We start from the raw sequence: 16,325 nt of genomic DNA on the forward strand, positions 1-16,325 counted from the left end.
TGTAGTATATCTTAGTGTAGATTGCATTTAGTATAGAAATCATGCATCATATTTGCATAATTTCCATCATTTTGGCCATTGAGGACAATGCCCATATTAGTGTGGGGATGGGAATTCTAACATTTAACTCTTATTCAAAAATCCAAAAAACAAAATTGAAATATTTCGAAAATCATAAAAATTTGAAAATTGAAAACCCAAAAACATTTTTTTTCCTTTTATAGTCTTGTGTATATATTGTTTTGTATATATTGTGTTTGTTCTATCCTTGTTCACATTGATCGACTACGCCACAACCGAGACATGGGGATATTGATGACCGCATGGTATGATCTTTCCAATCTCCTTTTTCCTCTTTATGTTAATGACTATGTGGCTTTATTTTGATTAATGCGGTATAACAATGTGAACTTAGGACTTGCATTTAGTTTATATGTCATATTAGTTGGTAGAATCATATGCATTAGGATGTTTATATGTTAGTTGCATCATGGCATGTAGTTGCATGTTAGAAAATTTTGCGAAACCGTCTACTTGGGAAGCTTGACAAGTGTATATAGGCCTTAGTAGATACTTTTTGTTCTTAAGACTTTGCTTGTTAGAATACTTGTAAAACACCCGAGGATGTGTCATGCTAATATCCTTTGACCCATGGATTAAGGCCTAGTCAAGAGTACCTTGTGGTGTGATAACTCCTTGACTACCGTTTATTCCAAGGTGACCCTTGAAACCATGCAACTATCATTCATCTATGTTCTACCACATTTTTGTCAACAAAAGGGAATGGGCACAAAAAGAAATCAATTTGAGTTCAATGAAATGAAAAGAGAAAGAAAGTTTGCAAAAATGCATCAAATGAAAAAGGGAGAAAAAATAGAACTCCTATGCTTCAAATATAAGGCACCCTCGTTACTAATTGGGGTGGCTTTGAAAATGTTCAAAAGAAAATGCAAAAAGTTGAAAAATTGCCAAGTGTTGAAAAGCCAAAAATCAAAAGAAATGGAAAAGAAAGTGTTCTCAAATGTCAAATTCCACAAGTAATTTGGGGGGAAAAACAAAAACAACTCAAACTCCCAAAGTGAAACTCAAATACTATCGATCCCTTTTCCATCTTATCCATTTTTGTGCATGGTAGAGAGGGGACGACCCTTTTTCTTGTCTAGGCAAGAGGGGGAATTCCGCGATCCTCCAGTGTTTCTAACACCATAGGGAGTCTACTCTTGACAAAAACATTTAACGATTGAGGACAAAGGTACCCTAGCTTGACACAACTTGGAGGTGATTTATTGGTATCCTTCTAGGCTTAGTAGTTTGAAGAAATTGCATCTATGAAGGAATGTGTACCCTTGAATTGCTTCCCTTGTAGATAATTTCCGCCACTTAGCTGAGGAAAGTGGCTATTCTTTTGTAGATGCATCCATTATGTGATTTTGTGTGCTTAATGTTTGGATGTGTCGCCATTTTGGCAAGACCCACCTTGCCTTGCAAGAAGGCATCCTACCTCATGGTTGTCTTGTTGTGAGTTGAAGGGGCGGAGTGAGACCCGCTAATTGTCTCATATCGGCTATGTTATTAGGTTAGTTTAAATAATGGTCCTAGTCTTTGTCACCTCTTTACTCGGGACGAGCAAAGGTTCGGTTTGGGGATATTTGATGTGACCATAATTAGCGCATATTTAGCCCCCGAATTAGCCTTGTTCCCACGCTTTTTAGCGCATATTTGTGTCATTTATTATCTGTAGTTCTTTGTTTTGCATATTCTTTGATATTTTGATCCCTTGGTCGGAAATGAGTAAGAATCTTGCATTTTCATGGCAAAACGAGACTAAATTGATCGAATTCAATGACCAAGCATCAAGGAGAGACAAGATTAGAAGGCCTTTTACATATGATAGTAGATGAGCAAATGTTGAGAAAGGATCCTTGAGTCCCCAAGGAAATCCCCAAGGAATTTATGAAGAAAAGGGAAGAAAAGAAGAAGAAGTCTTGCTGAGGCACAATCCGTGCGGATTGTCCACAATCCGGCCGTCCTCCGCCTGCACAATTCGTGCGGTTTTCCACCAATCCGCTCGGGTTCCATCGCCACAATCCGTCCGGATTCTCTCCAATCCGCTCGGGTTCCATCGCCAGAATCCGCCCGTCCCGACCCTAATCCGCCCGGATTCCTCTACAGCGCGATTTCCTCCTCTCCAAGCTACAAAGAAAGAAGCCCTTCCTTCGAAAAATACCGGCTCCTCCCTGCTCAATCTAAAAAGTGTAATTACTAGTTTAGCCCTTAGTTAACCCTAATGCATCCCCCTAATTTCCACTAGAAATACCCCATTAGTCTAATTAGAAGAGCATGTTCTTCTTATCAATAATTAGAGTAGTTAATATCAATCAAATCTCTCTTTAGTTTTGTAATCAACAATTAATCAAGTTCTAATACAAGTTTTATTTCCTTAATCTCTCTTTTGTTCATCCTTTATTTTGGGTAATTGAAGATAATTTGGGTTATTGTTGGGAGATTGACAACCTCTCAATCAAGCATCAAGTACTTCTTTTATCTTTGCTTTATTATTGGAATCATTAGTAGGTATAATTCTCTTAATCCCTTTTTAAGTATTGTTACTTACTTTCATTTATTCATCATGTTTCATTTTGTTGGTATGATTATTGACAACCTTGCTAGCATGATCAACATGATAATGAGTGAGTAGTCTCTTAGCTAGGGTTAATGGGTGATTAGGGGAAACCAACATGGGGAATGATTCATGCTTAAATTAAGATGCTTTAATGTTTTATTTGCTTGCTTGTTTTGATCTCAACTCATGCACATGTTATATTTGATGAAATGCTAAGCCTATGAATCCTTGCATTTACCACCATCGCCTACCTTTTCAATGAGACTTGTAAGACATAACCCAACTCGAGTCTCATTAGATCATGCATGTTGTTGAGTAGGGAAGACTAAGTCGACTTGTAGGTGTTGTACAATCTAATCGATTCGGCTCCGGGACCCAAACTTTCCTAGGATTGTAAGATATAACCCAACTCAATCCATCACAACAATAATTGCTTTCTTATAATTTGAGAACATGTTTGTATGATCAATTCCATGAATCCCCTATGACCCCATGACACCCTAGTGCTTTTTAATCAATTGTGTACACCTCTTTTAATTCATCTTGCTTGTTTATTTCCATTGCTATTTTAGTTAGTGACCTTCTACATCAACCCAAATTGTGACACCCCTACGAATTACCCATTTATTTAAAGTTGTCATAATTTATTTGACTTCAGTCAATAATTCAACAAAATAACTTAAAAATTAGCATTTTGATTCATCATTTTTGGGATAATAAGGTTATAAAGCATAGTTTATTGCATTAGTTTATTGGGTTCAACGGGTTAAGTGGGTTAAAAACGACTTGCTTAAAGATAAATGGGTTAAACAGGTCGGGTTGGGTTATAGACAAATTAAATGGGTAGGGTTAGGGTTGAGACCAATGACCCATTTATGTAATTGGGTCGGGTTGGGTTGAGGTAGTGGTGACCCGTTTAATGTTGACACGAACACGAACACGGCACGACCTGATCTGTTTGCCAGGTCTAATTGTCGTTGTGCATGCTTTTGTTCTTTTCTATACATTTCTCTTCCCAATTACATTTGCTCTAACCTAAGCAAGTAATTATTACAAGCATGCTAATAAAATATTGCACTATATCACTCTCTCCTCTAGTGGCCAGCCCACTCATGCCTAATAAGGAGCATTTTTCTCCATATTCACTTCACTTGTATATTTTGTTAAAAATACACCCATCTCTGCAAAACCTATCAAATATTATTGATTTTTAATGATTAAAAAGTTGATAAAATTGGATTATTATGTTCAAAAATTTGGAAAGTTTTTCTGGGTATGATTTTTTTTGTATATTCCTAAATATGTTTTAAAAGTTAAAAGTGAAATTTAAAAATTAGTTTCACTCTTTATAGATGTTTATTGGTTTTTATAAAGATATAAACCGATAAATATGGACCTTTTTTTTTTCTCAAATGTTATTCGAAACTTTTTGGGAAATTTAAACTTTCTGGGTTCCAGTATATGTTCCATTATGTAGAAAATTTTTATTTCAAAATGTTTGTGTTGGTTATAATTATTTTGAATTATTTCATAAAAGTTATGTTAAAACGGATATAATTAGGAAATAATATCAATTCAAACTAATTAATTATCAACAAATTAGTGAGGACTATTGTTTGAGTTCTAAAACATTTTAGACAATTATTTTGAGCTTAGACAAGTTTTAAGTGTTGATTATTGATTTTTTAAGCGTTTAAAAATTGATTAAATCCACAAAATCGAGTTAGATACATATGATTGTGCTAAGGGGCGAATTTGGCATGAATTTACTGCATTTTATTTATCTTTTTATTTTTGGATGAATGCAAGTCATTTATTTAATTAATTATGCAATTTGTACCTAGTATGGCCTAGTTTATTTTTAAATCGTTATTACCCGTAATGTAAGGGAATAACGGTTCATTTCCAATTTAATTGCGATCTCATATCGCCGGTCTGTAATTATTAATAGTTTATGCTTAATTATATCAAATGTATAATAGGTAATGATGTGTATTCATTTGTATCTATTTTTATTACTACTTACAATGAAGACCGGTTTTGACTCGAGACAGTGACTTTTTGGAAGAAGTTTCAAATCCCATAAGACGGTGCTATTTTTGGAAGGTGTTCCAATGAAGAGGCAAGAGACCAAGGACTTGGTTTCCGATATGCAATAATAAAGTTAATTTAATTAGCTAGGTGGTCATACTAGGATTAACGGTTATTCGTAATTTAATTAGCTAGGTCGTCGGGTCACATCCAATCAAACACATTTATAATTCTCAACAAACAACTAGTTAGTGGTAAGTCGAGGACGATCCATGGGACGGTGGTTACTCAAATTATTCAATCTAATTATGGTTGTGCTTGGGGTTGTTACAATTATAATGGGTTGATGATTTTAAACTAATAAAAGCAATAAACAAGCAACAAGAGGAAAGATGTAAACAAATGACTAAAAATACTAGGATATCATGGGTTCATAAGGAAATCATGGTAGTTCATCATACAAACATGTTCTCAATTATAAGCAAGCAATTATTGTTGTAAAGGAACCGAGTTGGTTTATGTCTTATGGTTCTTAGGAAGAGTTGGGTCCCGGAGCCGAATCGATTAGATTGTATAACACCTACAAGTCGACTTACTTTACCCCTAATCACTTCTATGCATAGTCTAATAAGACTTGAGTTGGTTTATATCTTACAAGTCAAGTTGAATAGATAAGAGATGGTTGTAAATGCAAGGATTCATAAGCTTAGCATTTCATCAAACATAACATGTGCATAGGTTGACTTTACAACAAGCAATCAAATTAATTATGTGAACATATTAGATTAAGCATGAATCAATCCCCATGTTGGTTTCCCTAATTACCCATTAATCCTAGCTAAGAGACTACTCACTCATTATCATGTTTGACATGCTAACAAAGTTGTCAATCATATTAACAAGGCAAAACATGATGAACAAGTAAGAAAGATTAACAATAATTAAAACAAGGATAAAGAGAATTATACCTATGGAGATTCCAAAATAATAATGCAAAGAATAATAGAAGTACTTGATGATTGATGGAAGGTTGTCAATCTCCCAATAAATCCAAATGATCTTCTAATTACCCAATAATAAACTTGAATTACTCAATAATAAACTTGACTAATAATTAAAGGAAAGATTAATGTGTGATTTGTGGAAAGATTAAAGAGTAATCTATTATAATCTACTCCTAATGGGAGTTTAACCTAATCTAAAGAAGGATTGAATTAATCTAATGAAAACTTGATGGTTTGATTATTACAAATGGGGTATTTATAGTGGTGCATCATTAGGTTAAGCAAGGTTATTTTAGTAAATAGCATTGCTAAGTTTTAGTAGGGAAATGCTCCTCTCGAAAAAAGATGCGAGTCTCCTTTTTGCTAATCTTTCAAAAATATGCGCATCTTGAATGGAGAAAGAAGAAGCCGGTTGCACTGGGAAGGAATCCGAGCGGCCAAGGGGTCGGGACGCTCGGATTGCAAGGCCTCAAGACGGGCGTCTTTGGATCGGGACGCTCGGATAATAGGAAGGGAAGACGAGCGTCTTTGAAGGGGGGACGAGCGGATTGTCTCAGGGGACGAGCGTCTTGAGTCTCGGGACGAACGGATTGGCGGCAACTTCTTTGTTTGAGCTCGGATTGTAAAACGGACGTCATTTTCTCATCCGGACTCCTATTGGAGTGATTCAAAAGCCTAGATCACATGATTTTTCGATGCCGTTCCATCTAGCATACTTTCATAGCCAAAGGAGCAACCCTTGGTTCGGTTTTTGAGCAATGTCTTCATGCAATGCCTTCCTTCTCATCATCCTTGCTTTTAACCCTATGACCCTTCTATATACTCTTTATTCCTACATCCTTGGTCATCATTCTTACCTCCTCTTCATACTAGTCCATCTAATATCATCAATAAGCTTCCAAATATGCACGAAAGACGGGAATTTCCACCTTATTACCTCCTTGCCTACAAAACATACGAAATGCATTAGGAAAGCAAAATAGAACGCATTTGACGGATAAAATGGCTATGGAATGTTATATTAGTATGAAAAATGGGTTCAATTAGGGGACTAAATGTGCGCAAATAATGTTCACATCAAATATCCCCAAACCGAACCTTTACTCGTCCCGAGTAAAGAGGTGACAAAAACTAGACCTTTATTTAAACTATCCTACTAATATAACCTATGTGAGACAAATAGCGGGTCTCACTCCGCCCCTTCAACTCACAACAAGACAACCATGAGGTAGGATGCCTTCTTGCAAGGCAAGGTGGGGCTTGCCAAAATGGCGACACATCCAATCATTAAAGCACACAAGATCAAGTAATGGATGCATCTACAAAAGAATAGCCACTTTCCTCATCTAAGTGGCGGAAATTATCTACAAGGGAAGCAATTCAAGGGTACACACTCCTTCATAGATGCAATTTCTTCAAAATACTAAGCCTAGAAGGATACCAATAAATCACCTCCAAGTTGTGTCAAGCTAGGGTACCTTTGTCCTCAATCGTTAAATGCTTTTGTCAAGAGTAGACTCCCTACGGTGTTAGAAACACTGGAGGATCGCGGAATTTCCCTTATTGCCTAGACAAGAAGAAGGGTCGTCCCCTCTCTACCATGCACAAAAATGGATACGATGGATAAAGGGATCGATAGTATTTGATTTTCGTTTGATAGTTTGCTTTTGTTGTTGTTTTTTTTTCCCGCCAATTTCTTGTGGCATTTGACATTTCAGAACAATTTCTTGCCATTTCTTTTTGATTTTTTGCATTTCAATACTTGACAACTTTCAACTTTTACATTTTTCTTTTTGAACATTTTCAAAGTCACCGCATATGTAGTGAGGGTGCCTTATATTTGAAGCATAGGAGTTTTCATTTTTGTTACTCCTCTTTTCTTTTGATGCAATTGCAAACTCTTTCTTTTCTTTTCTTTTCTTGAACTCAAATTTTTGAACAATTTCTTTTTGTGTGCCCATTCCCTTTGATGACAAAATGTGGTAGAACATGGATGAATGATGGTTGCATGGTTTCAAGGGTCACCTTGGAATAAACGGTAGCCAAGGAGTTATCACACCACAAGGTACTCTTGACTAGGCCTTAATCCATGGGTCAAAGGATACTAGCATGATACATCCTAGGGTGTTTTACAAGTATTCTAACAAGCAAAGTCTTAAGAAGAAAAAGCATCTACTAGGGCCTATATACACTTGTCAAGCTTCCCAAGTGGACGGTTTCACAAAATTTTTCTAACATGTAACTACATGCCATGATGCAACTAACATATATACATCCTAATTCATATGATTCTACTAACTAGTATGCCAAATAATCTAAATGCAAGTCCTAAATTCACATTGTTTATACCGCATTAATCAAAATAAAGCCACATAGTCATTAACATAAAGAGGAAAAAGGAGATTGGAAAGATCATACCATGCGGTCTTCAATATCATCATGTCTCGGATGTGGCGTAGTCGATCAATGTGAACAAGGATAGACAAACATAATATATACAAAATATATACAAGACTACACTACAAAGGAAATGAACATGTTTTTTGATTTTCAATTTTTCAATTTTTTTGGATTTTTCGAAATTTTTTGATTTTTTTGGACTTTTGAATAATAGTCAAGGTAGAATTTCCCATCCTCACACTAGTATGGGCGTTGTCCTCAATGGCCAATATGATAGAAAATTATGCAAGTATGATGCATGATTTCTAAACTAAATGCAAGCTATACTAGGCTACACTACATGATGCATGGGTTTTTGTTATAGCGGAGAGTGTAATTTAGATTACCTCCCAATGCGTATGCATGTACTTCCCCAAACCAAAATAGACATTATTTCTAATGTCTTAAATTTCGTGGTAGTTCATGCACACGAAATGCAATGCATGAAACAATAAATTGTCATTTTGGATTTTTCATGTGGGAACAATATAAAGAACACCTTAATGGAGCCAAGATGTTAGTCCTCCGTGTTGCTAGGACACTGATGTGACCATAATTGGCGCATATTTAGCCCCCGAATTAGCCTTGTTTCCATGCTTTTTAGTGCTTATTTGGGTCATTTCCTATCTTTAGTTCTTTGTTTTGCATATTCTTTGAGATTTTGATCCCTTGGTAGGAAAGGAGTAAGAATCTTGCATTTTCATGGCAAAACGAGACTAAATTGATCGAATTCAATGACCAAGCATCAAGGAGAGACAAGATTAGAAGGCCTTTGTACATATCATAGTAGAAGAGCAATGTTGAGGAAAGATCCTTGAGTCCCCAAGGAAATCCCCAAGGAATTTATGAAGAAAAGGGAAGAAAAGAAGAAGTTACTATGCTGACTGACAATCCGAGCGGATTGTCGCAATCCGCCCGTCCAGCCTTTCTCGCACAATCCGAGCGTCCCATGCCTGAATCCGCTCGGATTCCCCCTCAACAATCCGTCCGGATTCCCCAGAATCCGCTCGGATTCCATCGCCCAAATCCGGCCGTCCCGACCTTATTCCGCCCGGATTTCTTCACATCACGGGTTGTCTTCTTCAAGCTATGAAAAGAGAAGCCCTTCTCTCAGAAAATACCGGGTCCTCCTTGCTCAACTTAAAAAGTGTAATTACTAGTTTAGCCCTTAGTTAACCCTAATGCATCCTCCCTAATTTTCACTATAAATACCCCATTAGGCTAATTAGAGGAGCATGTTCTTCTTATCAATAATTAGTGTAGTTAATATCAATCAAATCTCTCTTTAATATTGTAATCAAGTATTAATCAAGTTTTAATCCAATTTTTAGTTCTTTAATCTCTCTTTTGTTCATCCTTTATTTTGGGTAATTGAAGATTATTTAGGTTATTATTGGGAGATTGACAACCTCTCAATCTAGCATTCAAGTACTTCTATTATTCTTGCTTTATTATTGGAATCATTAGTAGGTATAATCTCTTAATCCCTTTTTAATTATTGTTAATTACTTTCATTAACTCATCATGTTTCATATTGTTAGTATGATTGACAACCTTGCTAGCATGATCAACATGGTAATGAGTGAGTAGTCTCTTAGCTAGGGTTAATGGGTGATTAGGGGAAACCAACATGGGGAATGATTCATGCTTAAATTAATATGCTTTCATGTTTTATTTGCTTGCTTGTTTTGATCTCAACTCATGCACATGTTATATTTGATGAAATGCTAAGTCTATGAATCCTTGCATTTACTATCATCTCCTATCTTTTCAATGAGACTTGTAAGACATAACCCAACTCGAGTCTCATTAGACCATGCATGTTGTTGAGTAGGGAAGATTAAGTCGACTTGTAGGTGTTGTACAATCTAATCGATTCGGCTCCGGGACCCAAATTTTCCTAGGATTGTAAGATATAACCCAACTCAATCCATCACAACAATAATTGCTTGCTTATAATTTGAGAACATGTTTGTATGATCATATCCCATGATTCCCCTATGATCCCATGACACCCTAGTGCTTTTAATCAATTGTTTACGCCCCTTTAATTCATCTTGCTTGTTTATTTTCATTGTTATTCTAGTTTAGTAACCTTCAACATCAACCCAATTTGTGACACCCCTTAGACACCACTAGTTACAATAGAAATCTCATTTCAACTCCCATCCCTTGGGATCCGACCTTTACTTGCCTCTTTACTAATTGTAGAGTTGCTTGTTGAGCTATAAATTGTGTTTTGATTCGACCGTGGCCAACGACCACATCTTAATTTGTGAACACTTAGCGGGATCGCATCAAAAATGGCGCCGTTGCCGGGGACGGTGTTTGTTTGACTTAGATTTCCTTTTTGTTATTAGTTGTGTCTTTCTTCACCTTGAGGAAGTAAAACTCCTCAAGGTTTGTTCTAATTGTTTTTGAGTTGTTTGATATTTTGCATGTCTAGAAGGTTACAAGGTGATTTGTTACCTTTTGACCGTGAAATCGAAAGAACCTTGACGAACAATAGGAGACTTGTTAGGAGGAATTTGAGAGGTGTTAGTGAAGTTGTTCAACCCACTAGTGAGTTTGTCAATCCTTTCGCAATAGAAGGAGAAGAAAACCCATTACACAATACCCCACAAAATCCACCTACAATGCCAAAATTCTCGTCACACTCCGTACCCACCGAGGATAATCTACCAAATGGTACTCCTACACCACAACATCTCACCGGAAATTTTATTGCCAAGTCCGCCTTCATCCAACTAGTTGAGAGGAGCCAATTCGGGGGAATGCCTAGTGAGGACCCTCATTCTCATATGGAAACCTTTTGTGATTATTGTGATGCTATCTCTCAAACGGGCGTGACTCAAGACCAAATTAGATGGGTCTTATTTCCTTTTTCCTTAATCGGCACCGCAAAGCAATGGTTGAAGGGCCTTGATAAGGCCACCCTTGGAATAGATTCTTGGAAGAAGTTGGCTCTAGCTTTCTACAAAAAATTCTACCCACCGGAAAAGACCAACATGCTAAGAGCTCAAATTACGGGTTTTAAGCAAAGGGATGAAGAGTCTTTGTATGAAGCTTGGGAGCGGTTTAAAGGTATTTGTCGCTCATGTCCTCACCATGGACTTAGCGAATGGTTTTTGGTACAACAATTTTGGAATGGTTTATATGAAGATTCTAGGAACATTCTCAATATGGGATCGAATGGGATGTTCACCGAGGTTGATGACAACCAAACTTGGAGCAAAATTGAAGAGATGGCAATCCACAATTCACAATATAGTAGGCCTCGCAAGGCTACTAGAGGAGGAAATTATGAAGTGGACGCCGTTACTCAATTAGGTGCCCAACTAAGCTCCCATATCGATACAATCAACTTGAAGTTTGAACAAGCTATGGCTAGACTTGAGGAAAACTCAAAATCATCGAAGCATCATGTCAATGCCATGACGGCATCCTCATCAATCCCAAGTGGGATATGTGAGAATTGTGGAACTTTGGGTCATGACCAAAGTGAGTGTAGGGGAACAACCGAACAAGTGAATGCTTTCCAAACATATAAAAGTGGTACCCCTTATTCAAATTTTTACAATGAAAACACCAAGTTCCATCCAAATCTCTCATACAAAAGCCAAAATGTTCAAAACCCTCAAACAACATACACTCCACCACCCATGAGAAACCAAAATCAAAGACCCTTTTACAATCAAAACCAAGGTTACCAAAATCAAAATCCATACAATCACCAAAATGACCAAGGTTTTGATGTCCAAAAAGCGGTCCTCCAAATGCAAAAGAATCAACAAGATTTTTCACCCAAATGCAAAAATATAGCCAAGCAAAAGAGACCACCATCAACAACATTCTAGCTCACACCAAGATGTTGGAAACACAATTGACTCAACTAGCATCTTCAAGCTCACAAAGACAAAAGGGGCAATTACCACCTCAAAGTAATCCCCCTAGACATGAAACGGTTAGTGCCATTCACTTAAGAAGTGGTACAAGGTATGAAGCACCGAAGAAGCAAGTTGAGGATGAAGTTGTGGAGCTAGTGAAAAGGAAGAAATTGTGCAAAACTCCAAAGATGGAGAATCATCAAAAGAAGAAAGTTCAAGGAAAAATGAACACAAGGCCAAAGAGAAGGAGCCCATTGTGATTAGACTTCCTTTTCCAAGTCGTCAAGCCAAGCCCAAATTTGATGATCAACTTGGAAAGTTCATTGAAATTGTGAAGAATTTAGAAGTCTCAATTCCTTTCACGGAATTAATCAATCACGTTTCGGCCTATGCAAAGTACATGAAAGATATCCTCACAAAGAAGAAGTCGATTCGGAAACTTGAGACTATCGCCTTCACTAAGGTGAGTAGTGCAATACTTCAAGGGAGTTCACCTCCAAAGTTAAAGGATCCGGGAAGCTTCTCATTACCGTGTACCATTGGCGACACGACGATCAACAAAGCCCTATGTGATCTAGGGGCTAGTGTGAGTGTCATGCCGTACTCGGTGAGTAAAAGGTTGGGAATGGGAGATCTTAAATGCACCAACATCACACTCCAAATGGCCGATAGATCGACGAAGACACCGTTAGGGATATGGGAAGATGTCCCCGTGCGAATTGGGAAGTTTTTCATCCCGGTGGAATTTGTCATTGTTGATATGGAGGAAGATTCCAACATTCCAATCATCCTAGGAAGACCTTTCCTACACACCGCCGGTGCGGTGATTGATGTGAAACATGGTGAGCTCACTCTAGAAGTGGGAGATGAAAGCATAACTTTTAATCTTGACAAGACTATGAGAGCTCCTCGTTTGCATGAGCCATGTTTCATGATTGATCATTATAGCCGAAAAGATGAAAGAAAGAAATCGGAACTCTAATGGAGGAAGAAAATTGAAGATGCTCCATTCAAAGAGCAAGTGAATAGTAACAAGGAGAGCTTGCAAAGCTCATCAAAATCAACCAAGGAAGAAGAGGATGGCCTCATTGGCCAAGAGAAGAAATTGGGAGAGTTGTCTCCATCTAAGAAAGAGATTTTCAATGATCAACTCAATGAAGTTTGTGGTCTTTGGGACGACGAATTTGAAGGGATTTTTAATCCCTACATTGGGCATGCCATCGATCATGATCAACAACAAGGGCCACGGTCTATTGAGGACCTCTACCATAGTAATGAACAAGCTTTTGATTACTTCTTCAAGGTGTTGTGCAACATCAACAACACCTTGAACATGCCCCCTTGACATCTCATCAAGAATGAGAGTTTGGTGGAGTCCTTCCTAAACCACCACTTGTAAATATTTCTAACTTCCTAACTTGCATTTCAATTCTTGTATTGCATTTTTGTCATTTTTGGATTTGTATTTACTTTGATCAAAATAATTGTCATGTAAGAGAGAAGTGAGGGAGGGACTAACAATTTCAATTGATGTGTAGTGCTTTACCTTAGTGTGGGGATGGCAATTGCCTAGGCTATCCATGCCTTAGTAGTGCCCCCACAATGAAGAACACAAGACTTGAAGAAAGAATGGAAGAATGATAAAGGGAATGCGCTGTGCACGGGTGGAACTGAATCCGTGTACATAGGGGAAGAATCCGAGCGGATTCCCAAGAATCCGCCCGTCTTATGCAATCCGAGCGTCCTGCAGAAAAGACGCCCGTCCTGAACTGAGCTGAATTTTGAAATTTTCTTGACTGTTAAAGAATCCGAGCGGATTCCTAAGAATCCGCCCGTCTTGAAGGATCCGTCCGTCTTGTGAGAAAGACGCCCGTCTTTGCAGCTGAGGAAAACAAGCAAATTTCTCTGGACAGAAATCCGTCCGTCCTTGAGCAAATCCGGCCGTCCCGTGTTCAGCAAATCCGAGCGGATTGTACCAAATCCGCCCGTCTTTAGGCTAGTTTTTGCAAAGGTAGAAGAAGCAGAATCCGCACGGATTGAGCCTAATCCGCACGGATTGCCTCTGCAGTTTTGAAATTTTCGGCCTCTTTATAACCCCTTCCACCTTCATTCATTCATTCATTCATTCATTCATTCATAAACACTACCCACAACATCAAAACCCTCATCCTCTCCATCATAAAAACAAAAACCCTCAACAACATTCAACAAAATCAAATCAAACCATCCTTCCAACAACAATTTAATCACTCCTTCTTCAACAAAAATCAAAACCAAGAACAAAATCTTCAACCTTTGAGTCGATTTTTGTTTTCATAAAGGCAAAGCCTTTTACCTTCAAATCGATTTGGGCATACTACAAATTGAAGATTTTTCACTCTTTTCTTGGTTAAGCTCATCAATGGCAAGGACTAAGGGTGCAACAAAGGCAACAAAGGCACCAAAGGCTAAGGCACTCTCACAAAGGCAAAAGGCTCTTCAAACAAAGAAAGCTTTGGCTATGGTGGTGGCAACACCAAACTTGGAAGTGCAACAACAACAACAACCTTCTATGGGACCATCAACATCTTCTACTCCGGTAATTAATCAACTTTTGCATTATCCGGAGGTAACGTTTATTTCCGATACCCATAGAAATACCTTTGTCAAGTTTGCTATGAAATCTATTCAATCCACCAAATTCATATGTAAAGATGCCTTGGAAAAATTGGTTGTTCTTGAACAAACAAAAGCCTTTTTCAAAGCCATGGGGTTGAAGAAATTGTTTGAAACAAAGGAATTGACATACCCCTCCCTTGTCTTGGAATTTTTAAGTTCTTTGAAAGTCACCAAAGTTGAGAATAGAGAAAATCTCGAGTTTCGTCTAGCTAATGTTAGTAGACGCATTACCTTTACGGAAGTGATGAATCGAGTTATCTTAAGCATTATGGAAAGTATGACCCCGAGCCTCTTTGGGAGGCAATCTCCGGGAAGAAATTTGAGGATTTTCATGCATGTCGTGCTCTTTTGGTCCATCATCCGGGCATAAGAGTATGGCACAAGGTTGTGGGAAATACCATAATTGCTAGGAAAGACACCAATCATTTCACAAGACTCGATTTTATTCTCCTTGAATCGGCTTTGAATATCGGAAGAATTCACACCAAGCCTTACAATTCTTTGAGGCTCTTGGTAGATAGATGGCTTAATGTTGATAATGGGAAGAAGGGCACGACCGTTATTGTCAATGGCGGCCTAGTCACGGTCCTAGCTAAGCACTTTGATCTTAATTTCAATAAGGATAAGAAGTACAAAGCAGAGGAAGGTGGCCATCTTATTGACATGCATATTATGATTCACAAGTTCAAGTGGGTTGCCCATAACCCCCTTGACACTAAATTTGGATGGCTAACTAGTGAAGCTTGATCGTTCACCTTGCCCTCAAAGATTTGTCGCCTAAGCGTCCACCGGACCAATTATCTACTTCCTCTTTCCGAAGAAGCCGAGTATATCATTCAACAACAAAAGGGTGATCTTGAAACCCCCTCCTCTTCCATTGTCATACCACCTTACCCCTTTAAGTATGAAGAGTTCAAGCCGGAAGGAATTGAAATTGGGAAAGACTATGTGACTCTTCTCATGCAAACAATGCACAAGCAAGCCTATGAAGATCGGAAAAATGCTTATTTGGCTCAATATCCACCCCTCCTACATCTAGCTAGGCAAGGACTCCTTGATCCATCTTGTCCTTTGCCTAGTTGGGCGGATAGAGAAGTCTTATTTCCGGGTGCATCTAGGGACGTGGTGGGAGACAATGAGGTTGTTGGAAATGATGAAGAAGTTGATGATAATATTGAGGAAGAAGCAATGGAAGAAGAAAGAAATGGTGAAGATGATGATGAACAAGATAAGGAAGAAAGTGAAGAAGCAAATGACAAGGAAAGTGGCAATGTGACCACTTCTCATGAGGGAAGTGGTGATGATGATAGCATGATGGAAGACTAGCAAGCCTTGGAGACTCCTACACTCCCATGGTTTGTCTATATCTCTTTGTATTTTATTTAATTTTGATCATTGTTGGAGTAGTCCTAGCAACATCAAAGGACTCATACCTCGGTACCATTGAGGTGTTCTTATTTTATTGTTCCCATTTGTAAAATCCAAAATGACAAACTAGTTTCATGCATAGCATAGTGTGTGCATAAACTATACCCATCCTTGGACATTAGCAATAGTGTCTTACTCGGTTTGGGGAAGTTAATGCATACGCAACGGGAGGTAATCTAAATTATCCTCTCCGTCATAACAAAAACCATGCATCATGTAGTGTAGCTTAGTATAGATTGCATTTAGTATATAAAT

The 16,325-nt window shown here is 37.9% G+C and overlaps 1 non-coding gene across 1 annotated transcript; it reads right to left on the reverse strand.

Moving 5' to 3' along the window:
• Positions 1-11,105: 11,105 nt before the first annotated feature.
• On the reverse strand, positions 11,106-11,212 carry LOC141644541 (small nucleolar RNA R71). Its single transcript, XR_012544154.1, has one exon. It is a non-coding gene; the product is annotated as a small nucleolar RNA R71 (small nucleolar RNA).
• Between the last annotated feature and the right edge of the window lie 5,113 nt (positions 11,213-16,325).

The sequence above is a fragment of the Silene latifolia genome, chromosome 2 (genome assembly GCF_048544455.1).
Source record: "Silene latifolia isolate original U9 population chromosome 2, ASM4854445v1, whole genome shotgun sequence".
Taxonomy (NCBI): domain Eukaryota; kingdom Viridiplantae; phylum Streptophyta; class Magnoliopsida; order Caryophyllales; family Caryophyllaceae; genus Silene; species Silene latifolia.